The 26,039-nt window shown below is 52.5% G+C and overlaps 1 protein-coding gene and 1 long non-coding RNA gene across 2 annotated transcripts in view; one reads left to right on the top strand and one right to left on the bottom strand.

The window, feature by feature from the left end:
• Nucleotides 1–26,039, bottom strand: part of SLC6A6 (solute carrier family 6 member 6) — an 87,798-nt gene that overhangs the window by 45,640 nt on the left and 16,119 nt on the right. The window lies entirely within an intron of this gene.
• LOC131383220 (uncharacterized) lies at nucleotides 17,188–25,308 on the top strand. The gene is made up of 2 exons (XR_009213071.1): nucleotides 17,188–17,664; nucleotides 25,031–25,308. It is a non-coding gene; the product is annotated as an uncharacterized LOC131383220 (long non-coding RNA).

Below are 26,039 nucleotides of genomic sequence, written 5' to 3'. Positions count from 1 at the left end.
TTCTAGAAATTAACAGATACTATTTTCTAAATTTGGATTTGTATTAAAAAAAAAATGGAGGCTCCTATTTCGCCAATGCCTTAATACAGTGCCCAGCCCACAGGGATGACCATTCATAACTGTAAGTTAAAAAAATCAGATAAACGGAAATGAATGAGGAATGGGGTTTCAGGCTGGAATGGAAACAATATTTGAGATGGGTTGCCATCCAAGTATAGAGAATGGATGTTTCTGAAATATATTTGCAATTTATTAACCAGTCACATCTCTAGCAGAAAAAAATAAGGGATTTGCACTGGTGAGGATTATGCAAGAGTGCTTGTTAATCCCCATTTGTCCACCCTTCTCTAACCATCCTCTCACTTGCTCTGATTCTAGGGGCTGACCCTGTAGATCCTATAAGCCAGGTTCCCTTGCCCTCCGGCTCCCTGTTGGGTTTGGCCAACGGGAGGCCCCAGAGAAGGTCAAATCTCTAAGCCCCCGGAGCTGTTCATGGTTACCCTCAGCTCACTTATGCTTGGCCCCCAGTCTAGAGGGAGGTCTGCCACCAGCCAGGCCAGAGCCTCTTCTTTCTGTACTTCCTAAGGTCCCCAAGTGCTCATTCGCCCTGGCAGCTCAGCCCCGAGGGCCACAGTCACATCCAGTGCAGCCGTCTGTGCAGAAGGTGGATACCCCTGGCTCTCTGAGAACTGACAAGGTTACCAAGAGCATCCTGATTTCTAGCCCACAGCGTGAGGAAACAGCTCAAGGCTGGGTCCCCTGCCTTCAAGGGCTGACCCACAACATAACAGAGGGACACAGAAAACGGATGAGCTGGGAAAACCAGAGCTACTAGGCCTACTTGCCCCTCTCTGAGCCTCAGTTTCCCCATCTGCAGAATAAAAAGGATGACAGCAGAAGTGGCTGACTCAGAGCCAAGCAGTCCGGGACACAACTTGTTTGTCTTCATGATCAAACTGGTGGCCAATACTGAAATAATCAGATTTCAGAGAAAAGTCAAGAATTCTAAGTTCTCTTGAAAAATTGGGAGGTTGGACCACAGCGAGCTCATACTCCTCATGGTGATCGCTGACTGGAGCAGATGTGACCACCTTGTCACACGACCACACCCTGGCCAGCTCACCACCCAGCTCAGGACACACTCGCTTGGCTGGCTCCAGTGGGCATCTGAGTTTGTCTTCTCATCAGAGAACCAAACACTACCTGAAAGTATCTTGTTCAATTCCTCGCTTCCCTGTCGTCTATCTCCTCAACTAGAATAGAGGCTCCTGGGGACAAGGACCACAGCTGCCTTGCTCACAGCTGTGTCCCAGAGCCAGGCGCCATGCCTGGCACACAGTAGGGTGTCAGTCAAGAGTTCCTGGGTAGGTGGATCCCAGAGTGGCATCCACAGGCAGCTGGTGGCAACTGCAAACCCTGGCTTTGCCAATCCTGTGACCCACAGGCGAGTCACTTGGCCTCAGGACCTTGCAGGCAGGGTGAGGCAGTAGCTGCCTGAGGACTTGGGGTGTGGAGAGGGGATGTGCTGGCTTGGCCCCAGCCGTTGGGCCCACAGGGGCTGTGCTCGAGGAACAGAGGCACAAAAGCACAACAAAACCCCCGTTTCCCCCACACCTCCTTCCTCTCCCTGGCTCGGGGTGGGGGACCCCAATTGTTTCACTATCTGGCAGCTAGCAGACCAAGAAAGGCTTCCTGAAGCCTCTGGGCAGCTCATGGAGCCCTTCCTCTGTCTGCCAGAGCATCCGCGCCGCCTTTCTCTGCCCTGCTCCCTTGGGGCCGGGCGCGGGATTTGACAGGCCAATGGCTACTGTAAAAATAGTCCTAGCGGCCAGCATTGTTCCAGCATTGACTTGCACAGCCCCCCGATGGTTATCAGGGCAGCCCATTGTGGGCTGGCTCGGTGGGCGCATAATTGGAGGATGTGAGACTCAACTCCCTCCGAGTGAAGGTGTTTCTCAGGAAATGACCCCGGAGCCTCCTCACCCAGAAGCTCATGACCTCATTGGCAGCTGGGATGGGCCAAGTCCATCTCCGCTAGGAGCTGGGGTCTGCTTCACTGTGGCTACCCTGAGAGTCCTGGATCTGCCCTCTGGGCACGCAGACCCACTTGCCACACTAACACTCTGAGAACCCTCTAGAAACATGGAGGGGGAGCAACTGGGGTTCCCCAAGTCCCTTTGCTGTAGGCTCTGGTTTCCTACAAAATGAAGCCTCCACCCCCTTCCACACTCAGGACCCCATCGTCCCACCACCTGGGGCTGAGCCAGGATGGGGGTAGCGGTTTTCAACAGGGCAGAGTGGGGACCTGTCATGTGCCTGGCATGGTGGGGGTCTCCCAACTCCTTATTTCTAAGGTGCACCCACCTCTCCACCCGTGGGGGGCTGCAGTCACAGGTCCACCTGCCTTGAAGAACACACAGCCAGCAGCCCTGCCCCGGAAGAAGCCCATTCCAGCAAGACCCGCCTGTACATTCCTGGCATCCACCCACATCTCTCTATTGCCGTGGCAACCACGAGCTACAGGCCCCTCAGCCTTTGCATTGGCATCTGTGGCAGCCTCCTCACAGGTCTCCCTGCTGCTACTCTGCCCGCCCCTGATCTATTCTCAATGCAGCAGCTGAAGGCAGATTAAAAAGCAGAATCAGGTCCTCATGCCCCCGCCCAACCCTTTGCTCACCCCTAGAAGAAAACACAGGCTCCTCACCATGGCCCACCAGGTCCCAGCACGTGCCCCTGCCGACCCTCTGGCCCCATCTTCCCTCTCCCCTTCTCCTTGGGACATGGGCCACACAGAACTGCTTTAGTCCCTCCTAGTGCTCAGGCTCAGTCCCCTCTGAACCTTTCCACTGGCTGTCGGAGTCGCAGTATAAAAAGGCCTCTGGCTCCCTGCCAGCTGCCCCAGGCACCCTGGCCCCTATAGGGACTGGAATATAAGCCTCAACCCAGAAGCTGAAAGCCACTTCCCAAACAGGTGACCTAAGGCAAGTCACTCAACCCCACTAGTCTTCGGTGTCCTCATCTGTAAAATGGGGTAACTGTACCCTCTCTGTGGGAGTGTTGTGAGGGTTAAATGAGGGGGGTGCACAGAAGGTGCTTAGAACAAGATATGGCACACACTCCACACACAGCAACTACATTATGACTTGCGACTATCTCCTTTTATTACCGCTATCACTACTATGCAGTCCATCCCTGGCCTTGGGGTATATAAAGCCTTCATCCTCCCCAGGGTAAGATCAGTAAGGCCCAGAGATGACAAGAGATGCCCTGGGGTCACTCCGCTGGGAGTAACAGTGACCATGATGTATCCAATCCCTTAGGAGCTTAGCCTCCACTGTCCGCCTGCGGCTCAGTGTGACCTCAGAGGACACCCTCCAGGGAGTCCCCGGAGTATCTCCGTGCACCTCTGCAAATTTGCAATTAGGCCAGTCACCCCAGCCTCCACACACACACACACAACTGGTCACCCCGCTGCGCAGTGAGTACTCAGGAGTGAGTCCTCCTCCACAGGCGTCCCTGCACCCGCCGACAAGGGCTGTTTTCCTTGGCACTGGGCCCAGGGTTATTTTGCAGCAGCCGAGATACATAATTCCCCATTTTAAGAGCTTCCTCTTTGGTTATTACAGCTACAAGTGATTAGAATGGACTGATACAGAGGCTCTGGGATGAAGCCTCTCCCTGTGCCCAGCTAAACATTCTCCTTGTCTCTGTGTTCCAGAGGTGACAGCCAGAGCCAGCCGTGCCTGAAACCAACTGCAGATCACCTGGTCAGATTTGGCACACACGCAGCCAGATGCAGCCCTGTGCCAGCGATGCCACGGCTTGACACAATATCCCTTTGCTCTCTCCCTGTTTAATATTAAGATGTGTGAGGACTTATTCTGGGGGCTGAGCTGTTTATGAACACGGTTTCCTATTCTCCAACAGTCTTATTGTGGAAGAGACTTGAGTAGTTTATAGATGAAGGAAGCTGAGGCTCACGCAGGGAAGTGAGCAGCCTGGCTGAGGCTACACACACAGGTGGAAAGGAGAGAGAGGCTCAAGGCTAGAGTTCCCACCTGGCCACCTGGGCCTCTGGCACTGAGCAAAGCTTAGCAAGAGGAGGTCTCTGCACTGCTTGCAAATGGGGACCCCTATATCTTGCTCTGCCTCCCTCCCGGCGCCCTGAGCACCAGCCAGCTGGGCTTTGAGTTGAGTTGCAGACGCTGCCTCCCCCAGCATCTACCACCTCAGTCCAAGGCTCTGGGGGAAGTCAAGCCCTTGCCTCTTTTTTTCCTGGGCAACCTTCCCAGAGGCTTGAGAGTTCTCTGCACCTGCCCTGCCGTCCTGCATACCCTGAACTTCTCAATTTAACAATCAGTGTCCTACATGTCTCTTTCTGGCGGAGAACAATGATTTAAATCTCATATTGTCAATGGCATAACCACTCAGGAGCTTCTGCCATGCTTTTAGGAAGAGGCCAGGTCCTTGTCTGTTTCCTATTTAGCCTGCTTCTCCCACCCCAAACTGCCTAGCACGTAGCTGGCCTTTAAGAAAGATCTCTGGGCCAGGTTTCTCAGCAAACCTCTTGGGCTTAAGCAAACTGATCTGCGGGCTGGGCGAGCAGCTCCTAGAGTCCCAGAACAGGGGCAGGAGGAGACCTGGATGACATCCATTCTACAGGTGGGGAAAACTGAGGCCTAAACAACTCCCCGCCCATTGGGCTTGCTGTGGAATCAAGTGCCTGGCTGGACCCCTTGCCCTGCCTTTTCCACAGCAGGCATCTCTCTCCTTTCCTCACTTTTCTGCCCATTCCAGAGCCAGATTTTGGGCTGAGGCCATGACTAAGCTGTGTGACCCAGAGCAAGTAACAACCTCTCTGTGCCTCAGCTTCCTCATTGGTAAAAGATGAGGGTAAAAACAAGACCAGGGACTAAGTAGGATGATGCCTAATGTTATTCAGCACAGAGCCTAGCACATACCAATTGATCAATAAATAGTAGCTTTAAAAACAAAAAACAGCCACATTGCAATTCTATTATATTTTGTGGCAAGCATTCTACCCTGTGTTTGTTTTTAAAAAAGAAAAAGTGGGCCAGGCGTGGTGGCTCACACCTGTAATTCCAGCACTTTGGGAGGCTGAGGCGGGCAGATCGCTTGAGGTCAGGAGTTCAAGACCAGCCTGGCCAACATGGTAAAACCCCATCTCTACTAAAAATACGAAAAAAAAAAAAAGTAGCCAGGTGTGGTGATGCATGCCTGTAATCCCAGCTACTCAAGAAGCTACGGCAGGAGAATCGCTGGAATCCGGGAGGTGGACACTGCAGTGAGCCAAGATAGCACTCTAGCCTGGGCAACAGAGCAAGACTCCATCTCAAAAAAATAAATAAAATAAAATAAAATAAAATAATAAATAAATAAATAAATAAGAAAAAGTGGATGGTTGGAGGTATTGGGGAATTGCTGGTCAAAAAACACAAAATTTCAGTTATGCACGAGGAGTAAGTTCCATAGATCTATTATCTATGTCATGGTGTCATGCTGATTAAAATTAATAACATTGTATACTTGAAAACTGTTGAGCGTAGATTTTAAGTGTTCTTACTATGCACAAAAAATGCTTAGTAAGTGAGGTGATACGTAAGTTAATTGGCTTGATCTAGTCATTCTACAACATATGCAGATGTGAAACATCACGTTATATACCATAAATATATACAATTTTTATTTATCAATTTTAAAACTTCCAGCCTGGGCAATATGGCAAAACCCCATCTTTACAAAAACTACAAAAATTAGCTGGGTGTGGTGGCACGCGCCTGTAGTCCCAGCTATTTGGGAGGCTGAGGTGGGAGGGTCACTTGAGCCTCGGAGGTCAAGGCTGCAGTGAGCCATGATTGCCCCACTGCACCCCAGCCTGGGTGACAGAGCGAGACCCTGTCTCCAAAAAAAAAAAAAAAAGTTACTTTTAAGAAAAAGATAGCTGTGTTTATTAAGCACTGACCATATACACAAGCAGAATATGCATCTTTTTAAAAAGAGCACTGACTACAAGCACATTTTCATTTTCTTAGCTAATCCCCTCAGTGGGTGCTGCTACCATCCTTCCTGTGCTGATAAAGCACAGAGATGTGAAGTCACTTGTCCACAGTCACACAGTGAGGAAAAGGCCACTTAAGCTCCAAATGCCCCCCAGGTGTGTCTTGGCCTCTGAAGTCCATGTTCTCAACCACTGTAGCTGCTATGGGTCACCTGCTTTACAAAATGAAATGGGGTCTGGTGTCTTCAAGGAGCCAGCTGCAAGCCGGCTGACAAACTGGGGAACCAGGCAAGGGCAAACAGGGAAGTGAAGGGCCACATGATGGAGACGGGGCTCAGGAGGCTGGACAGGGCCTGGGGAGCAGTCAGTGCCAAGGGCCACAGGGCTGGGCCAGGCCAGCTGATGAAACAGCACAGACTCAGGCAGGACAGATGGCGTGCTGGACTGGAGCCCTCCTCTAGCAAACAGGGAGCTCTGATGGGGCTCCCTGGACCACTGTCTCCATAGATTCTGGGCTAGGTACAGCTTCAGTGAGCAGGATGGCCAGGATTTATTAGTAATACCTGCCAAGGGCACTCTCCTTGGCCCTAGTGTTTAACAATTAAGCACCAAAAAAAAAAAAAAAAAAAAAGGGAGTTGTTGTTAAGAGTGCTATTCCCGGGTGGGCGTGGTGGCTCACACCTTTAATCCCAACACTCTGGAAGGCTGAAGTGAAAGGATGGCTTGAGGCCAGGAGTTCCAGATAAGCCTGCGCAACACATTTGGACCCTGTCTGTACAAAAAGTTAAAAAAAAATTAGCCAGGTGTGGTCATGTGCACCTGCAGTCCCAGCTACTCAGGAGGCTGTGGTAGGAGGATCACTTGTACCCGGGAGTTGGAGGCTGCAGTGAGTTGTGATCATGCCACTGCACGATGTGTAAGATGTGTGCCTCAAACACCTTCATCTGGGGCAGTGCCAGCCACCCTGCCTCATCCCGGCCCTTCCCAGGCCATCCTGCCACCGGGAGCCTGCCGTGCCTCCACCCCTCCCCCTGCAGCTGGCACGGTGGCACTCTCCTTGCTGCCTCTCCTCTGCTGCCAGACTGTGGTTCTCTGGGGCTTTGGGCCAGGTCCTGCCACTTCCAAGGAGATGATAAAACAGTTTGGACCCAGTCCCCAGACCTTGTGTTCACCTGGGTGGGTGTCACCAGGGTGGGTGACAGAGCAAGACCCTGTTTCTAAAGAGATGAAAAAATAATAATAATAAAGTAGAAACACTTTCCACCACTCTAAGTGGAGTAGCTATTTTAAGCAGAAATTAATCAAAGGCTTTTTTTTCTCTTTTATATATATTTTAAAAGTACACCTTTAAGAGATTGAATCATTGAATTGTATCATGTGGTCTGTATCTGTTGGTTATCTGCTCCCAAGGAAAGGCTAACTCAAGCGTGGCGAGCTCCAAAGCCTCCAGAGGCCTGGCGGGCAAAGGACAGGAGTCCACTGGGGTGGGGAGGTCGCAGGGAAGAGTGGGAACCAGGGGACAGGAGGAGTCTAGACTCTCACAGGCAGCTCTCCTTAGCTCCCACTACTGCAGGTGCCTTTGGGACTGGGGGCCACTGGGGCTGGATCCTCCAACTTCTCAAGAGATGTTGAAATCTGGGTTGTATGCACACACACATTTTTCAGTTTCTAAACCACCGCCTGGGTCAAACACAAATGCAGAGGGGGCCAGACTCAGCCTGTGGCCAGTTTGTCCTCTTTGCTCACACTATTGCCCCCAGGTCACCTAAGGTGGCCGTGGCAAAGAGAAGAATGGGCTCGTGCGGAGATGCTGACCAGGCTGGCCTACAGCCCTGATGGCTTGTCCCAATGAGGTCATCCAGGAAGCCAGGCATTGTTTTGCCCGGAACAAAGCCGAAACAATGAGCAAAAATATTCTGGTGGTAGTGAAAGTGAATTCTGTTGAGGAAATTGTTTCAGCATGCCATCTCTGGGACAGGGGCTTGTTATCTACCTGGGGTTCAGCATCCTCGGGTGAGATCCTCCCCTCTCCTGATTTAACTGCAACCTCCACCCCACCAAAGTACGGGTCTACCCTCAGAGACCCCCTACCTCCGCTAGAAGCCTCCTGCCTGGATCACACTTAGCCCTCAACCTGCAGAAAAGCCTCTACCTCACCCCCAGCCTCATCAGCCTTGCCTTTCACAGATCAGGAGGCTGAGGCTCAGAGAAGGGGGAAGCCTTATCCCAGGTCCCACAGCTACAGGACAGTGGGCCAGGATTTGCACCCACGTCCCAACTCCATGACCTTGATGCCACCCTGGGGCAAGGTGACCTCTGGACGGGGACCAGCCAGACCATGTAGTTCTTCTTAGTCTGTGGTTTGCTGGGGGAGAGTGGATGACAGTGAGCAGGTTTTGCAAAGAACAAGCCTCTGGAACAACGCCAGGGGTGGCGAGACACTGTATGAGTCCAGTAGACAGCCAACTTGTCACCTTCCCCTCATAAAAACATTGGCAGGTGAACACAAGGTCTGGGGATTGGGTCCAAACTGTTTTATCATCTCCTTGGAAGTGGCAGGACCTGGCCCAAAGCCCCAGAGAACCACAGTCTGGCAGCAGAGGAGAGGCAGCAAGGAGAGTGCCACCGTGCCAGCTGCAGGGGGAGGGGTGGAGGCACGGCAGGCTCCCGGTGGCAGGATGGCCTGGGAAGGGCCGGGATGAGGCAGGGTGGCTGGCACTGCCCCAGATGAAGGTATTTGAGGCACACATCATACTCCAAACGGAGGCGCCCCACAGCAGAGCCCAAGCAGCTAAGTCGGCGAAAGGGCAGTGGGCGAGGTCAGAAAGCTGGGTCATGCAGGCCAAGTCACTTCCCCTCTGCAGCTCAGAGGTCCAAGCTTAGAACAAGGGTTTGAGTGGCTTTGGCAAGCAGTGGCTGTTAACTCACCCTACTATGTGCCAGGCATTGCTCTAGGAACTGGAGACAGTGGGTGAGCCCTACCAAGCTGACCTGCAGAAGGAGAGATAGACACTAAACACATAAATGAGCAAATATTTACGACAGTGCCCAGCACACAGAAGGCAACAAAGCAGGCCCCTCTGCGGAGGTGACATTTCATAACAGCAGCAGCTCGCTGAAGACTCACTGTGGGCAGGCCCTGTGCCAAGCCCTTTCCAGGCACCAACTCACTCACTTACTCCTCACCAGCCAGGATGATGGAAAGAGGCCCAGAGAAGGAAAGCCACTTGCCCAAGGTCATACAGCTGGGATTCAAACCCAGAAGCTCGGCTCTAGGGAACAAGCTTTTAACCACACTGAAGCTGAGGCAAAGAACTGGGGGCAAAGAACTGGGGGAACACTGTTCTAAGAGCAGAGAACAGCAGATGTAAAGAGGGCCATGGTGCACATAGTGAAGAAACAGAAAGCCAGCGTGTGGCAAAGAGGAAGAGGGGACAGGATCCCCGAGGCCAGAGTTAGAACTGGATTTATCCCAAGTTTTGTGCTGCCCCAGTGAGGGCTCAATGCTTTTGGCTAAAAGCCCTGGATTGTCCCTGACCACCAACCCTTCCCTTCTACTCTGAAAGGGAACTTAAGGGCCCATGTTGGGTTTTTCCCTGCAGGTACTTATGACTTTGAGACAGAGTCCAGCTCTGTTGCCCAGGCTGGAGTGCAGGGTGCGATCTCAGCACACTGCAACTTCCGCCACCTGGGTTCAAGGGATTCTCGTTTCTCAGCCTCCTGAATAGCTGGGATTAAAGGTGTGTGCCACCACGCCCAGCTAATTATTTAGTATTTTTAGTAGAGACGGAGTTTCACCATGTTGGCCAGGCTAGTCTCAAACTCCTGACCTCAAGTGATCCACCCACCTCGGCCTCCCAAAGTGCTGAGATTACAGATGCTCAGCTAACACTTTCTGGTGGGGCCTGTGGAGTCGTTAAGCCCACACCTCAGCCGCCTGGGTTCCTCACCATGAGCTGAGAACCTGTGGGGTGGGTGGCCAGAATGTCTTCCCCTTGGCCAAGGACCTAACACCTAAGACTGTTGGCACAAACACAGCATCCTTGTGCAGGAAGCCCAAACCCTGCCGGCTCCATGGGTGAAGCCATGCTTTGAAAGGAACAGGGTCACCCTTTGCTGTGATGTGCTCTTGGGAAGTCATCTGCCCACTCTGCTCTGAGCAGGCACTCGCTTACCTGGGGCAGTTCTCCCTGGGGGAGATGGCGGGAGGGAACAAAAGCTCTGGCTGACCGAGCACCTGCTACACACCTGGCCCAGGGCCATCACAGGGGTACTGGGTCACCTTCCCGCCTTCACAGCACTAACGACTAGAGAAGGAGGGAGGGGCTCGTTTTGTCAAAGAAATAAAAATTATTCTACAAGTTCAGAGGAAGGACGAGGTTCTGTGTCTGGTCAAGGGTAGGCTTCAAAGACGTCTCTGGTCAAAGAGCCCCTGAGAGCTGGGCCTGACAGCCTGGACACACAGAGGAAGGTCAAGTCCCTGGGATGCTGTCTGAGGGGACCCTGGACACCACTCAGTAGACTTCCAGGGCACTTGGTACCCACTGGGCTGGAGGAGAAAGAGGAGCTTGGGGAGGGCCACCAAAATGCCTACCTTGGGTACTTGGAGGCCTGTTCCCACAGCCAGAGGCAGGGCCAAGAGTGGCCCCATCTGCAGATTCTGCGCACATCGGGGCTTCTCCTGACCTGGGGAGTCGTGCACTGTTGGACTTGCTCTTAAGGCTGGGGTTTTGGGGTTGCTTTCCTGTTGCTATGTGTTTAGGCCAATAACAGCACAACGGCCACTCTGCCTGCAGCCCCGCTTCAGGGTGCAGGGGCTGGGTGAAGGGTCAGAGGGAGCCAAGCCTCTTTTCCATCTCCTTCCCCCATGGCCCAGGGCTGGCTGGAGTCAGGCTACTGCAGGGGCCCCTGGAGCCTGCGGAAGGAGTGGGTGAGTCAGCAGGCAGCCACCTCCTGGCACTGACTCACCAGCAACAGGACAGGGCTGTCACTCTTGCTGTCAGCTTCGCTAGCAGCCCAGCCCTCAGCCTGGTTTTGCCGGAAATGGGGGCGGGGTAGGGTAGACCATGAGCCTGAAACAGGCTCTGCAGAGCCCAGGATTATTTCTGGAGGCCACAAAAAAGAAACTCAAGAAAAGAGAAAGGTTAGTTGCCATTTCCTTGACCTTCTCCTTTTAAGCTGTAAGAAGCCTAAAGCCCTGCTCCTTGTTGGCTATGAAAAGCAGAGGGCAGCCCCTCCCTTGCTCTATAGAAACTGGAAGGATATAGGCCCCAGTGACAGAGTCAGCTAAGGGTGCGCGTGCAGGAGCCAGGCCACCCCCAACTCTGTCACTGTGGCTCTACCGGATGCCACAGTGCCATGGAAACCAGTCAGGGCACTCTGCTGTACAGCCTTGGGCAAGTCACCTTCTTTCTTCAGCCTCAGTGTTACCCTCTCTAAAAAAATGGGCACAATATCCCATCTACAGTATGTGAAACTCCTACCTCATTAAATGTTTGCAAACAACCTCCTGCTCCTTGTTCCTCTTTTAAACATGTTTTTCCCCCTGACAAGGACGTACTTTCTTCTTCCTTCCTACCTCCGCCCCACCTCACTCGGACTTAGAAATTCAGCTCGACCAGAGTGTGGTGCTAGAGGAACCAAACAGCCTGGGATTTAGCAAGACAGGGTGGGGAACTAGCACTGTTGGTCACTGGTGCCCACTGTGTTCTGGAGCACAGGGGCCTGCTCTACTTATCTGGAAGCTGACTCCTAGGCCCCCTCCACCATCCAGAACCAGCCCAAGACCCCCAGGGGTTGCTGAAGCACACGCTGTGGTTTCTCAAGCCCCAACACCTTGGCTTGTGCTGTGCCCTCAGCCCGGTATACTCTTCCCCTGCCTAATGAGCAGGCACCCCTCACAGCCTCTATGGGACAGCCTCCAGGACAGCTAGCTCTGTCCCTGCATTCCCAGCCTGTACTGTTGCTGTCTGTTACTCCCCAGTCACCCGGGTCCTGCTTCCTGACATCTAGTATTAATACAAGGCCCAGCATGATGAGGATTTTTCACATGGAATGTTTAGGGCTCAGGGCTCTGGGGACACTCTGCATAGGGACAAACAGCCTTCCAGGCATTCTGAGGGCTCCTCTATGGGGGCGACAGAGCAAACTGCAGTGACAGATGCTGGGGGCTGTGGACAGTGGGGAAGGATGGACCAGGATGTGCTCCCAACATCTGAGCACAGTTTCCCATCAAATGGTCAAAATTCTGCAGATGAACCCCAGATCTTTAGGAAATCACTTTTCATTAAACAATATATCCATTTCTGAGCATCTTCCAATAATGACTTTGAAGTTAATTTTTCCTGCCCCTAAAGGTTTGCCAAGTGCCAGGGGATGCCCTGGGATCCCACACAAAATCAAAGACTCACAGTGGGGCTTCGGAGGTCTTGGCACGTCCACATCCAAGCCCATTTTACAGATGAGGAAACTGAGGCCCAGGCCACACAGCAGATCAATGACAAGACAAAGCTACAGTCTCTAGCCTCCTCCACAGATGGCCCCATCAGAGCTGGAGGGAACTCATTTCACAGAGGGGAAACTGAGGCCTGAAAGATGTGGTGGAGGGGTGGGACATTCCCAACAACCCTAACTTGGTGGGATACAGTGGACGCCAGAGGCTGAACATAAGCTCTTCTTCCAGACCTGGGAAGAACATATCTAATTCTGTCAGGTTGGCAACTGTTGGTGCAGCGGTGGCAGCGACTTCCAGCACTACAAGATGGTGCCTAACAGCGGCTACTGCTCAGCCAGAAGAAAAGCTCAGCACTAAAATCCACACTCGGGTGGGGCTAGGATGCAGGGAGGACTGACACTTCTCAACTGTGGTCTTCCTACGTGCAGAGGCCATCTCCCAGGGCAACCCCCAGTGGTAGCCATCTCCCTCAACTTTCCATTGCAATTTAGCTTAAGCTCTGGGGGTGCTGGGGACATGGTGTACCTTCTGATGGCCTGTCACTCGTGGTGTGGCCCAAGAGGCCACACCAACCATTGGAAACTCCTTGGAGGCATGCCCTGACCTCTGCTCCCACCTGCTTAGCCGGGTTTGTTTCTAGCAAACCCCAAATGCCTGCCATGTCAGCCCCCAGCTCAAGAACTATCAGTGACTCCCAGCTGCCTAGATAATAATCTAAACTTCTCGTCTTGGAATCCCAGGCTCACTAGAGTTGTCTGCCTTGCCCCCAATCTCTGCCACCTTATTTCTCCTTTTGCCCAGCATGAGTCTCCCCGGCACTGCCCCTTTCAAGTCTGTGCTTGGTTTGTGGGTTCTCTTACATTTAGGTAGATCCCACCCACCTTGAAGACCCTGGCCCAAGTGTCACCTCCCTGCAAAAGCCCTTCCCGCCCACCCAAGACTCTTCCGTTTAGCATCCTCCAGCTCAAATCACCCCCACCGTTCACCAGACACTGGACTCTCATTCAGAACTGTGCAACTTTGGATAAAGTTCAAAGTTCTCCTTGGGAAACCTCAGTTTCTTGACCTGTAAACGGGCCTCATAATCTGTAAAGTCATTCATTGCTGAAGTTTCTGGGATCTTAGGAGGGACTAGTGGATGACCAAAATCCTCACATGAGGAACATCAGAGTTGCCTGAGACACTGGCTAAAAATGCAGATGCCTGGGCCCATGCATACCACTGTCTAAAAATGCAGATGCCTGGGCCCATGCATACCTACTGACTGAATTTTCAAGGTAGGGGCCCACGAATCTGTCCTGTTTAACCAGCTTCCCAAGTGAATCTTAAAATCAGGTGAGGTTGGGAATGGAGGTGCTAATAATTATTGAACTGGGAGGCACTTGGGCAAAACATGAAACAAAATCAGCTCAGGAAAGAGATTAAGGCTGGCTGATGACAGTGTGTGCATGTGATGCATGTGTGCACACAGACGTCTCATCTGCCAGACTGTGAGCATCTAGGGGCTGGGCCAGGCTGAGTTTCACTTCTGCCAGCCTCACTAAGTCCAGGATCATCCCGATAGCCATTTATCCCGGACTTGAGAGGTTGCCAGAGAGTATCTTATTCCCTATTGCTGCTGCTCCTCACCAGGACCTGGCAGATAAAGACCTTGGCCCTCATTTTACAAATAAGGAAAATGAGGCTCAGAGGAGAATGACCTGGCCAAGGTTACTCCATAGCGAGTGGCAGAGCCCAGATGTGGACCCAGGACAGAGCCAACATGCCTTTATCCACTTGCTAAAGAGAAAGGGAGTTTGAGAAATCAAGGCAAGGGCTGGCAGGGGTGACCTAGGGCTTCTGGAGCTGGATAGCTGAGTGGGGCCTGCATGTTTGATACTGGGGGGAGAAGCCTTGGAGACCAACCCCGATTCCTGGGGGTAGGAGGGTGCAGAGGGAAAAAGAAGCCTGGCCTTGTCTCTGTAGCAGGCGATGGGCACAGTTCAGCTGAGCAGGCCCCAGGCAGTGTCTCTAAGGACAGGAATGAGCTGCAAGGCACATTGCCTGGGGCTTAGCGGCTCCCCTCACTGTCACCCAGCGGAGAGGAGTCACTTTCTCCAGCAGAGGCAGCAGGTGGGACTCCCCCAACAGCAGAAACACCTGTCCCTTAAACACCACCTCCCCAGGCATAGGGAACAATGGCAGGAAAGGCCACCGGAGGCTCTGGTGACACTGCTTGACCAAGGTGAGGCTTGCCTGCTCTGGACTGTGGTTTAGATCTGCTCTCAGGAGACTCAGCAGCCTGGAGGTGCAGGGTCCCAACTGTACCTCCCACACACCTGCACACACAGCCCCTCTCTCAGTGAAGGCACCCTCCCCAGGAAAGTTGTACACCATAAATAAACCTGTCTGTGCTTCAGGTTCCTCAAATGTAGAATGGGAGTAATAACAGTACCTAAGTAGTGAGGCTGTTGAGAGATTAAAGAACCAAACATGTATGGACTGCTTAGAACAGTGCCTGACATATAGCAGGCACTTAGAAAGTTCAAGCTATCAGGATGACAACAAAATTGACCGGCATTCTTGCTCAAATCATGGGCAGCCTGGACTCTGAGCCGAGGCCCTGCTGAGCATCTCTTGGGCACCATGCCCGCCGAGTGCTTTACAGATCATCTAACAGGGCCAAGACCAGGGCTCAAACACCGGCCAACCGGTTCTGAGATTCAGGGTGTCACCCTAACACCTGGGCCTCCTCCTAGCTGCCCCCTCCCTTCTATTCCAACTGTCTCTCTCCTGGGCCTCTCAGGGGCCAGCCTCCTCTTCTGCAGTGCGTGCGACTGGGGGATCCTGGGGTCCCCATCAATATTCTTGCTGAGCAATGTGGGTCCCCTGGGTTGGTGGCTCCCTGGGGATCTGAGCACAGATGTGAAAAGCTGCCATCACCTCCCTCCCCTAGCCCTTAGGGTACAGTTAGGGAAGCATCTCAGGGCAGAAAGCAGAGTGGAGGAGCCAGGGGCCAGATCAGGGCCTGCAGTTCCCCATGCAAAGTACTGAGTACCCTTCTAGCCCTTGGGATGGTGGCACCTGCTAAGCTGGGGAGGTGGAAGTTACAGGGGCTGGGAACTGGACACGAGAGTAGAAAAGGACTTTGCTGTGGACCTGAAGAGCAGCCCCAACAACCCACAGGAGGGAACAGCAGGGCAGCTCCTTGGAGCAGGGTGGCCAGGCAGCTTCTCTTCACCTGCTGGCCCCTGCGGACACCTTGGGCAGCTGGAGAGAAAACCTGCAGGAGAGGAATGTCACCTTGCTGGTGGCCCCCAGGATGGCTGCAACTGCAGAAATCAGACACTGGGACCCCTCAACATGGCAGCTTTGAAACCCCACAGCTCCTGGCTGAAGGTCCTTGGGCACCGGGGACCCCTCCTTTAGGCATTATTGAATGATAAATCATCCCAACTACTTAATGCCCAGAGTTCACATACAGTAAGGAGATAGAGGCCTGGGAAGGAAGGCGGGGTTAGCCAGGAAGCTCTGAAGCCAGGCTGATGGGGCTCAAACCCCAGCTCTGCAACCCTGGGCAGCATATGCTCTGTGCCTCGGTTTCCTCGCTTGTAAAACATGGCTGATAATGGCATCGACCTCACAGGGTGGATGGCGATCACACAAGGTTAATTGCTCAGGACAGGGCCAGGTGCCCAGAGAAGTGTACGTTAAAACTCCACATGTGAAGGGGAACATCTACTCATGCTGGGGCTAATCTGGAAGAGCTGCCTGCCTGTAGCAGGACTCAGGACAGCTGCAATTATTGCAGTTGGCTCTTAGGTCTTCCCAAAGGGCTTCTACTGTGTGGCTGTCCAAGGCCAGGCTGTGGGCTATGCCACTCTGGAATGAAGCCTTCCTCAGCCCACAGTGTGAGGTGTCCTTGCCTTCTAACATTACTGCCTTACAATTTTTGGGGTCTTATTATTCTTGGTATGTGGTTTCTCCTTTTACATCATGGTGAGAGCAGCTGTCACTTAAAAAAATCCCCATACGGTGGTAAAATTAAAAGTGTGCCAGCCAAGGGCAGGTTGCTCCACCTCTCAATCCAAATTTTGTTTTTGAATTTGAAGTAGCTTGTGAAATTCAACAGTATCATCGGGCCTAATGTCTCCATTGCACAGGTGGGGAAACTGAGGCCCAAGTGGAGAAGGGCTGCTTGAGCCTGGATGAGAGCCTTGGTCTCCCATGTCCTAGGTCTGGTCTGGATGTCCAGTTCCCTCCCCTGCTGCCTGGATGTCCTAGGACCAGCAGGACTCCCTACTGATTTGGGGAGCTCTCTCCCAGGCCTAGGAAACATAGAGCCCCAAATCCTACGGAGGTCCTTGGTCCCAAGGGAGGGTTCCGCCGACCCCTGTCCACCTGGTGACCCACCTAGGGTCAGCTCAGGTACTGAGAGGATGCCTCCAGCAAGGATTTGGGCTGAGGTGGGAAAACAGAGGCTCCTATTGGTAGTCTGGTGGGGGCGACCTGGGCAAGTATCCTCAGTGAGAGGAGCCATGCCCTCTAAGCTTCGGGCCTCTGGGGAAGACCTTTGTCCCACTGGGGGCTCTGGAAGGGCTACCCAGGTTGCCAGGAATTAAATGTGACCAAAGGGCTCCCACATTGGCCCCCTGCACCCTCTCACTGTGGGCAGAGTCCACTGAACCCCATTTCCCAGGTGACTGCAGCTGCTGGTGACCTCACAGAGCATGAGTCACAGAAGGGAACCCAGCGTGGTTCTGGAAAGGGGCAGAGGCTCTGTGAGCAGATGGGGACATGGGTGGACAAGCAAGCACTACTTACTCACTGGAGGCAGGGGAGACTGAGGCACAGAAGCAGCCAGAGAGTGCGGAAGACACCCAGCACCCAGGGTCTCTGTGCCTCAGAATATCTGAGCATGAGGTCACAATGCCCCTTCCAGCACACTGCAGGGTGCTGGGAGGCTGTGTTTTCCGGGAAAGTATACCACACAAGAACGCTCTGCAGCAGAACTAAAGCCAGAGAGGGGTTCCTTTATCACAGAACCCCTCATCGCCACGCCGTTTCTGGGAGGCCCTGCCATTCCCGGGCCCTGGAAGACACATTCCTGCTCATCCTCAGGTGCACCTTTCCCTGGGAAGCCCACCCAGAAGTTTCTTCTTCCTCATCAAGACCGCAGGAAGCTCTAGGGCGGGGCCAGCCCCCCTCCCAGGTAGGGATGAGGAGGGTCCCGGCTTATTGTCATAGCAACCCTTGGTTCTCCTAATTCCACCTGTTCTTGTATAACTGAAATAATAACTGCAGCTGACTTTGTCTGTCTGGCACTGTGACGGGCACTTTATAATTCTAGCTAATAGAAATGTTTTAATCAGGCTAAATATTTTTTTCTTTCTTTAAATCATTTTTCACTGATTACACCTGCTTACTTTTCTCCTAATTAGTCCGAAAGTAGCGAGACTTTGTAGCATCTTAGAGTCTAATGGGGCTTAAAAGCACACTCGAAATGCTTTAAATGTATGCAAAATCCTCCAACCTCGTGGCCAATCCCAGCTCCCTGGGCTGCAGGCGTGCATGTGCAGTTGGGGGATCAGCAGGTGGACGCATTATTTTACCCAATCCTTAACCAGCCACCCTTTGAGATGGGGCGGGGGACTTACCCTAAATGGAGATGAGGAACTATGGCTCAGAATCAATAAGCGACTTGACCAAGGTTGCACAGCCAGGAAGTGGTGGACTGAAGTCTGGATCCGTAACCACTGCGCTCTGGGGCACCGTCTGGCTGTGACCTTAGATACCAGGAAGTCTCTCTCCCTCGACCTGACACAGGGGGAAACTGAAACCAGCAGGAGGCAGGGGAATTATTTTTCAAATTAACTCAAGGATTAGAATCCAGGTCTCTTGAATCAGCCCAGATCAAAAGTATTTTCACGGACCGGGTGGCAGCTGGCCTCAATCACAAGAGCAGCAGCTAACAACCCTGGCTGCGCGAGGCCCAGTGCTCAATGCTTGCAAGGATCTTCCCATTTAATTAATTATACTCATAATTGGTGAGAGTCCTGCATACCTGCCGTGATTACTAACTACTGACCCCGCAGGCTAGGGAAGAAATGTTTAGCCATTTAAATTCAGACTGGCCAGAGAAATTAGGTGGCTGATATCCAGGGGTGTGACTAATCTCAACAAAACTGATGAGGGGAAGGACCATGGGTAGTCTCCCAACCCACATCATTTTCGGAAATGCAATTGTTGCCTTCCACCCTCCCTGCCCCCTGAGTCCCCCACCCACCCCTCACCTCCTTAGACCTTCCTTTCACTCCTGCAAAGTGTCTCACCCACTGCAGCCCAGGGTGTAATCAGCTTATTCTCCCGTCTATAGCCTGGGCCATCTGAAAACGGCTCCCTTTACTCCTTGGGGGCAAGGATACCTGAGATTTAGGCCACAACTATATATAGCCAAGAAATCCGTCCTTTTTAATTGACTCATCTATTTATTTGGTCAAGCGGTTCCTGCTGACCCCTAGATGGCCGAGTTCTACATAATTCCTCCCGACAATGTGTGTGGAGAGGAGGGGCCCTCCCTGCCTCTGCTGCTTGGGCTCTGTATTCCCAGTGCAGGCAGCTCCTGCGGGACTCTGTTTCCCAAATAAGGTTTGCCTAGTTCCACCCTTCGCCTATGCTGCATCACCTAGAAGGTTTTAGTTGGAACCTAACACTGCACCCCTTGCCAGCTGCAAGTGGTGACCTCAGGAATGTCACTTCCCCCTGGGGGGCTCAGTTGCATCATCTGTAAAATGGGTCATCACGAATTACACAAGGAAGGTACAAGGAAGTGCCTTGAATACACAATTGGATTTGCTCTCAGGAGAAACAGGATACTCTGTGCCCAAGAAAGATTAGCCATCTTTCATTGCATGCCTTCGTTCAACCAACACTTGACCTTGACTCCGCCCCTTCTTAGCATCCAGCTAAGTGCAGAGAGAGGCAGAAACAAACACCCCTGGGCTCCAGATCTGCCACACTGGGAAAATACCAGCTGAACAGTTTCTCCAGCCGGTGTTGTGTGTCAAACAGGCAGCTTCGACCGAGCTTCCTTCGACAGCGCTGCGTCCCCGTCCCCTCCCTCCCAATGCACTTCACGGGCTCCCAAAACCACGTGAGTCAGCAAACTGGGTTAGACACCTCGTTAGAGTGGGTTTCCTCTGGAGACTTGTGGCCGTGCCTGTGATTCTCCTGCAGCCGTGTTTGGGTGAAGGCAGAGTTTGTCTGTTCAGAAGCCAGTTCTCAAAACAACAAGCACTACCTTTAAGGGACAGTTGGAAGCATGAAATAAGGATTCCTGTTTCTGGCTGGTTCCCCAAAGTGAATCAAGACCAACCACTCTGAACAGATCCGAGGTCACTGAGCCAGACCCACCCCCACCCTCACCCCAGGCAGCTCCTCTCCCCTCCCCACTGCCCAGAGCAGGACACCCCAGCCACGCTGCACCCCTTAGGGCTTCTAGAAAGTCACTCCAGGCTTCCACTCTCTACCAGGCCTTTCCACGGGCTGTTTCCCCTACTGGGAATGCCCTCACTGTCTGGTGCCCAACTGGCATATTTTTGATATTCAAGACCTCTGGGAGCTTTTTTTTTTTAACTTTGCGTGCCCAAAGCACCTTCAAGAGACTCTCCCCACCCCTGACAGGGTCCCGATTTGTAGCATCTTCCCACACAAGCTCCCAGGCTGGACAGAGGACAGCACATTTCTGGGTCCCTAGCCCCAGCTGGAGCCTGAACCACAGCAAAAGTCCGTAACTTTTGGATGACTGATCAGACTTTCAATTCTCAATGTTTATGTGCTTAGAGATTTTCCCCAAACTTCCCCTGACGTCAAACACTCTTGCCGGGGCCTTCCCCCTACTCAGCAGAGCTGGCAGGGGTTTGAAAAGGTGACTTTCTCAAATGGACTAGAAAGGCCAAAGGGAAATAAAAGGTCTCGACTCCATGACCTTAAGCTGGGACAACCCTTCTCCTCAGAATCATCCTGCAGGTCCAGAACCCAGCCATGAAACTTCCAGACTCGGCCGCATAGGGATCGCTTGGCCCACAGAAGGCCACACTCCCTGATTTTGTCTCCTTTAGGGTGAGAGACTTCACTGAATGTCTGGATTGTTAAATGTCAGTGAATCACCCCTGAATTATGACCAATATTAATTAATAAGACACATTTGGTATTTTCAAAATACCAAATTGCTTTCTCCTATATGCACTTGCTAACCCAGTAGATATCATAGGGCCCATTTTACAGATGGGGCAACTGAGGCCCAGGCAGAAGATGGACTTGCCCAAAGAAGTAGCAGCAAATACTATTCTCTTGACAGCACCACAACAGGAAGGTGGTTCTGAGAGGAGCAGAGGCCTGAGGTCTCAAGGTGCTGTGGGACCTTGAGCAGGTCACTGCACTTCTCTGAGCCTCAGAAGGCTTGTTATGAGGAGAGTGGATGAAAAGGTGGAGGCAGACAGGCTCATGAGCCCACAGTCACAAACAGCTTCCTTCTACCCACCTGAGACAAGGCCCAGCCTCCTGGCTCTTTACCAACTGCACTGTGCCTGGTGTATAGTGGTTGCTCAATATTTACTAAGTGAATGAATGTTGTGTCACAACATTTATGTGTGAGTGTCTCACACTCATCCCAGGTGTGAGATCACACCGAGGCATGAGAAGGCCTGGCACAGCAGTGCTCCCTCCCCTGGGCACACTGTCTGTCCTTCCAGAGGCACTTCGTCCCCTTCTTCCTATCCAGAAGACACCTCTTGCCTGCTGGCTGTAGAGTCCTTTTGAAGTCCTCTGGGTTCCTCTACAGTTTTTCCAAAGCAAATGCCCATTACTAAGGGTGTCACGAGGACAACACACATGCCACCTCTTCCCACCTTGCCCCCTTGACGGACATTGCTAATCAATCCTGGCTTCCTTCTCATTGAGGTGGACCCAGTCTTGGATTCCTCATCAGAATCTGGTCTCTCTGGGCCCCCGGTAACTTAAGGGACAAGAGACAGACCCTTGTCCGGGAACCCTTGTCCAGGACAGGCAGGATGCCCAGAAGAGACTTGAGGGGCTGTGAGACTAGCAGAAGCTCTCAGGAAAACTCAACCCGGAAAACATAAATGAGAACCTAGCCCCCTCCTTGTGACACAGGTAGCAAAGGAGGTAGGAGGTGTGAGTCCTTTGCAACACAATGGCCCAGGTGGGACCCTACAGAGCAAGAGGAGTGAGGGTGGGGATTTGGAGGTGGGAGCCAAGCTGGGGCTAGCAATTGAGAGGCTGAAGAGCAGGGATGCAACTCTACCTCTGGCTGGGAGGAGGGTGGGGGTAAGAAGCAATGACAGGAAGCTAAGGTGGCCTGCGTGCAGGCCCCCAGAGGGTGAGCCACTAAGTGGCCAAGCTGGGGTGGGGCCTGGACACCGGCCTTATGCCGCACGTGCTCTGTGCCTGACTTAGTGGAGGACACTCAGCTCAGAGGAGAGATCTGCACCAGGGCACCCTCCTAAATCGAAGGGGTGGAGACTCACCCAAGCTTGGCACTGCCACCCCAAGAACCTACCCTGGGAATAAATGATTTGTTCTATTCACTCTTTTTTCCATGGCGAATCAGAGGGTTAGTGACTTGTCCCAGCTCTGCCAGCAAGTGCGTGGAGACATGAGTAGATAGAGGCACCCTGAGAGTCCCTGCAGGCAGCTGAGTCTGAATACTGACCCCAGGGCACCTTCCTTCATGGGTGCCTGAGGAGCCAGCCCTCCAAAACCCCCGAGGCTGTCTGCAGCCCCAGGGATCCTGGCAGTGCTTGCTTTTTAAGTCCAGGAGGTTTCTGGACTTAATTGTCCACTGACTTAGAACACATAGACAGATGGAAATGCCTTCCAGGATCTCCCCTCAGACTTCACTGAGGTGGGCAGCCATGGTCCCGAAAGTCCCTGTCCATTTCTGAAAAAGCCCCCTCCCTTAAGAAATCCCCCTCCGACCCCTGCTGGGTCCAAGAGCCAAGACGAGAAGATGCACCCAAGACGTCCTCACTCCACCTGAGGCCCAAGCTTTCCCGCGAGGCTGAGACCAGAGAGGAGGCACCTGCCTGCCCTGGCCCCATCTCCCAGCAGCAGCTGTGTGCAAAACCAAAGCCAAAGATGTGGGCTAAACCCAGGCTCCTGTCCTGACATGTGGCTGACTTCCAGTTTCTCACTGCCTTCCTGAGCCCCAGTTTTCTCACCTGTAAATGGGGGGCAGTAGTTAACTACCCTACAAGATGATGTAGGTATCAAAGCTGGAAAAACCGTGCAAACTGTAGAGGGCTGCAGATGCGATTACTAGGCATATATTCAGACTTCTCTGAGATAGAGGCGCCAAACATAATCACAATAATACTAGCAATAACAGTGATAACTTCATTTATTGAAGAACTGTTATGTGCCGTTCTGAGCTAACGTCCACAGTTAGAACTGCTAACTTTCACGGTTTTTCTTCCCTGACCCTCACAACCAGAGAAGGGAGCTTCTACATCAGGCCCATTTTGACAGAGGACACTGAAGCCCACAGAGAGGTTAAACGATGTGCCCAGAGACACAGAGCAGGGTAGAAACTGAATGACATTCACACTCAGGCTCACGGGACCCCTGAGCTCAGGTCCTAACAGTACATCTCCTCTAGAGGATGGGGTATATGTTTTTCAACCTCGAGTCTGGCCCAGTACTCAGAGCTATTTTTTGCTTACTGGCTTTTTCTTATCTTCCCCAAATGAGAAAGGCTGGCAGACTGGTGGCTGCTTCTCTGGGATGAATTGTTTTAAATCCTGTTTCCTACAGTCCCGAAGGCAGGAGCTCCCCAGAGAGGTGCCACCCCTCCATCTCGATGCCCCAGGGCTGTCACTGATATCAGGCCAGAGTGAAAATGAGGGCAACCTCTGTGGGGTCAATGATTCATCAACACGTACCCAGCATCTCAAACACGTGCACCCCATTCAACCAGCAAGCCCACTTCTTGCTTAGATCAACGTGTAAAGACGCCCACTCAAAAGAAGTTCACTGGCTTCAGCTTTGCCAGACAAAAAAGTTCTGGAAATTGGCTGCACAACGCTTTAAATCTACTTACCATGACTGAATTGTACACTTTCAAGGGGTTAAGATGGTCAGCTTTATGTTGTCTTTTACAACAATTGAAAATAGAGGCCGGGCGTGGTGGCTCATGCCTGTAATCCCAGAACTTCAGAAGGCCCAGTCAGGAGGATCACTTGAGCCCAGAAGTTTGAAACCAGCCTGGGCAACATAGTGAGACCCAGTCTCTAAAAAAAATAATTAGCCAGGCATGGAGGCATGCATGTAATCCCAGGTACTCAGGAGGCTCAGGTGGGAGGAAGGCTTGAGCTTGGAAGGTCAAGGCTGTAGTGAGCTATGATCACACCACTGCTCTCCAGCCTGGGTGGCAGAGCAAGACTCTGTCTCAAAAAAAAAAGCAGAGTGGTTTACAAGAGAAACTGTAACCAGCCAATTTCCCATCACTATGGGATTAATTAAATAAACACTGGTTTATCCAAACAAATCATGGCTTACAACAAGGTCAGCAAACTGGCCATTGGGCCAAATCCAGCAGCTTGTTTTCTCTTGCCTTAGCCTCCAGAGTAGCTGGAACTACAGGCGTGCACCACCACGCGCGGCTAATTTTTGTATTTTTAGTAGAGATGGGGTTTCGCCATGTTGGCCAGGCTGGTCTTGAACTTCTGACCTCAAGTGATCCTCCCGCCTCAGCCTCCCAAAGTGCTGGGATTACAGGTGTGAGCCACTGTGCCTGTTCAAAAATGTATGACTTTTATAACCAGAGTAAACAATAAATACCATTTTATTACGGTCTTGGGCCTTCTAGGAAGTGAATGTTGAGGTTGGCACTTTTGCTGAACAGGCCTGAGATGGCCTTTTCTACAACACCGGAAGTCATGGGCCTGTTATACCAACACTCCTACATGCACCAGTTTACAATGGGTGTGGGGCGTGGGGGCAGACGCCCCGTGGGAGATCTCACCACAAGCCCAGAGAGGGTCTCCCTGTTAAGAATCTTCTTCCTTCCTTAAGTTGCCCCAGGCACCAGGAGGGTGAATCTGATTTCTGGACTCGGCCCCATAGCTGAGGGGGTGGGGAGTTGCTCTAGGGGGGCTCACCTTGGGGGATAAAATGAGAAATTGCATGTGGGGTGCTTGGCACTAATGTGCTAGGCCTTTTGCGCACTTAACCTCACTGTGCTTACAAAGTGATGAGGTTACCCCCAGCCCAAAATCCCAGTATCACTGTCTTTCTAACTCTCCTGGGTGCCACTATTGCTCCATTTCAAGGGTGGGTTACCTGAGGCTCAGGGTAGTTCAGTGACTCCCCCAGGTCATGAAGCTGGCAGGGGCTGGAACCGGGATTTGAACTAGGGACTGCCTGACTCCCCAGCTCCATGGACTCCACTACATGGGTTGCCTCCTGTCAGCAATACTTTTTTGGGCTGGTCCATTAATAGTTCAGTCTCTGCCGAACAACCAACACACATTCACATGTCCGTATCATGCCCTTTTCAGATGAGAACCTGAAGGTCAGAGCCCTCAAGTGACGTGCCCAGCGAGGAGGGCGCACACCTAGCAGTGCTCAGACTTCAGAGGTGACAAGGTCTGTTCTTCCACCCGGTTCCTCTAGACACCCCTGCTGTGTCAGGGGGCCGAGGAGCCCTTTCAGAAAGTGTTAAGCCAAGAGGGCTGCTTGGAGGAGGCATCAGATAAGTCTGAGGGCAAACCTGCCTCTCAGGCTTTTCTATCAAATGGGCTCCCAAGCGCAAATACATCAGCAAGCCTCAAAAAGAGGAACAGTGGCAACCTCTGTTTATTGCCTATAACAGCCCATCCCAGGCAGGGCCCCTTGCACAAGACTCTTAAATTTTTTTTTTTTTTTTTTGAGACGGAGTCTTGCTCTGTCGCCCAGGCTGGAGTGCAGTGGCGCGATCTCGGCTCACTGCAACCTCCGCATCCCGGGTTCACGCCATTCTCCTGCCTCAGCCTCTCCGAGTAGCTGGGACTACAGGCGCCCGCCACCACGCCCGGCTAATTTTTTGTATTTTTGGTAGAGACGGGGTTTCACCGTGGTCTCGATCTCCTGACCTCGTGATCCGCCCGCCTCGGCCTCCCAAAGTGCTGGGATTACAAGCATGAGCCACCGCGCCCGGCCGCACAAGACTCTGTATCTGGAAGCAGAACTCACTCACATTCCAGCCTCACGGCAGCAGGAGCCTCATTTCCCAGCTGCCTTTGACTACTCATTAACCAGGAGGAAGGCCTGGGGGAAGGGGAAGGGGAAGGGGAAGGGGCTGGACCCAGAGGCCGTTCCCAGCCTGGGGAAGTGGGCTAGAGTCAGCTCAATCAGGTTCAAATCCTTCCCAGCTGTGTGGCCTTGGGAACAATCAATTCATCTCTCCAAGCCTCAGTTTTCTGATCTGTACAATAGGGATGACATCAGCGCCCGCCTCACAGGGCTCCTGAAGAGGCTGTGCATGAGTCTGTGACGTGTTTAGCAGTGCCTGATGTGCAGTAAGCGCTC

This window comes from Hylobates moloch, unplaced genomic scaffold, assembly GCF_009828535.3.
Source record: "Hylobates moloch isolate HMO894 unplaced genomic scaffold, HMol_V3 SCAFFOLD_4, whole genome shotgun sequence".
NCBI lineage: Eukaryota > Metazoa > Chordata > Mammalia > Primates > Hylobatidae > Hylobates > Hylobates moloch.
This window is presented reverse-complemented; position numbering and strand designations above follow the sequence as displayed.